A 2,500-nucleotide genomic window follows, 5' to 3' on the forward strand; every position below is an offset into this window, starting at 1 on the left:
CAAGTATGAAGTATGAAAATTTTTGGTCACAGCGTGAAATCCCTCTAATGATCATGAAAATAGCATCGGATCACTTATCTGACCATAAAAAGTGAACCAAAACCCTATTTGGACAAACTTTTTGGTCCTATGAAAATTCACTTTTCATATATGTCATGGTCGAAAATTTTCTAAGTCCCAAAAAATCACATATTCTCGAATATCTCGAAAACTACGTATCGGACAGGAGTCAACCAAGGTGTTTTAGAAAGGTCTTTACAAGCTCTATTTAATGAGCCATAGCGACTTTCAAGTGATTTTTTGACACTTTTTCGCATATCGGCATCCTTGGTTCCCATACTGGCCATAGGCCATAGGGCACCGAACGGCCAACTTTTGGTCCGGGGGTGAAATTTTTTTTTCACGAGATTTTGATGAAAATGGCTTCGGAACGCGTTTCTAATAATGAAAAGTGAAACCAAACAGTATTTGCGAAGAAAAAATTGTCCTATGAAAAAATCACTTTTTCTTAGGGTACGGGTCAAAAATTTTCTAAGTCCCAAAAAATCACATATTCTCGAATATCTCGAAAACTACGTATCGGACAGGAGTCAACCAAGGTGTTTTAGAAAGGTCTTTACAAGCTCTATTTAATGAGCCATAGCGACTTTCAAGTGATTTTTTGACACTTTTTCGCATATCGGCATCCTTGGTTCCCATACTGGCCATAGGCCATAGGGCACCGAACGGCCAACTTTTGGTCCGGGGGTGAAATTTTTTTTTCACGAGATTTTGATGAAAATGGCTTCGGAACGCGTTTCTAATAATGAAAAGTGAAACCAAACAGTATTTGCGAAGAAAAAATTGTCCTATGAAAAAATCACTTTTTCTTAGGGTACGGGTCAAAAATTTTCTAAGTCCCAAAAAATCACATATTCTCGAATATCTCGAAAACTACTTATCGGACAGGGGTCAACCAAGGTGTTTTAGAAAGGTCTTTACAAGCTCTATTTAATGAGCCATAGCGACTTTCAAGTGATTTTTTGACACTTTTTCGCATATCGGCATCCTTGGTTCCCATACTGGCCATAGGCCATAGGGCACCGAACGGCCAACTTTTGGTCCGGGGGTGAAATTTTTTTTTCACGAGATTTTGATGAAAATGGCTTCGGAACGCGTTTCTAATAATGAAAAGTGAAACCAAACAGTATTTGCGAAGAAAAAATTGTCCTATGAAAAAATCACTTTTTCTTAGGGTACGGGTCAAAAATTTTCTAAGTCCCAAAAAATCACATTTTCTCGAATATCTCGAAAACTACTTATCGGACAGGGGTCAACCAAGGTGTTTTAGAAAGGTCTTTACAAGCTCTATTTAATGAGCCATAGCGACTTTCAAGTGATTTTTTGACACTTTTTCGCATATCGGCATCCTTGGTTCCCATACTGGCCATAGGCCATAGGGCACCGAACGGCCAACTTTTGGTCCGGGGGTGAAATTTTTTTTTCACGAGATTTTGATGAAAATGGCTTCGGAACGCGTTTCTAATAATGAAAAGTGAAACCAAACAGTATTTGCGAAGAAAAAATTGTCCTATGAAAAAATCACTTTTTCTTAGGGTACGGGTCAAAAATTTTCTAAGTCCCAAAAAATCACATTTTCTCGAATATCTCGAAAACTACTTATCGGACAGGGGTCAACCAAGGTGTTTTAGAAAGGTCTTTACAAGCTCTATTTAATGAGCCATAGCGACTTTCAAGTGATTTTTTGACACTTTTTCGCATATCGGCATCCTTGGTTCCCATACTGGCCATAGGCCATAGGGCACCGAACGGCCAACTTTTGGTCCGGGGGTGAAATTTTTTTTTCACGAGATTTTGATGAAAATGGCTTCGGAACGCGTTTCTAATAATGAAAAGTGAAACCAAACAGTATTTGCGAAGAAAAAATTGTCCTATGAAAAAATCACTTTTTCTTAGGGTACGGGTCAAAAATTTTCTAAGTCCCAAAAAATCACATTTTCTCGAATATCTCGAAAACTACTTATCGGACAGGGGTCAACCAAGGTGTTTTAGAAAGGTCTTTACAAGCTCTATTTAATGAGCCATAGCGACTTTCAAGTGATTTTTTGACACTTTTTCGCATATCGGCATCCTTGGTTCCCATACTGGCCATAGGCCATGGGGCACCGAACGGCCAACTTTTGGTCCGGGGGTGAAATTTTTTTTTCACGAGATTTTGATGAAAATGGCTTCGGAACGCGTTTCTAATAATGAAAAGTGAAACCAAACAGTATTTGCGAAGAAAAAATTGTCCTATGAAAAAATCACTTTTTCTTAGGGTACGGGTCAAAAATTTTCTAAGTCCCAAAAAATCATATTTTCTCGAATATCTCGAAAACTACTTATCGGACAGGGGTCAACCAAGGTGTTTTAGAAAGGTCTCAACAAGCTCTAAATAATGGGCCATAGCGACTTTTTAGTGATTTTTTGACAAATTTTGTCATATCGGCATCCCGAGTTC

This window comes from Anopheles stephensi, unplaced genomic scaffold, assembly GCF_013141755.1.
Source record: "Anopheles stephensi strain Indian unplaced genomic scaffold, UCI_ANSTEP_V1.0 ucontig160, whole genome shotgun sequence".
NCBI lineage: Eukaryota > Metazoa > Arthropoda > Insecta > Diptera > Culicidae > Anopheles > Anopheles stephensi.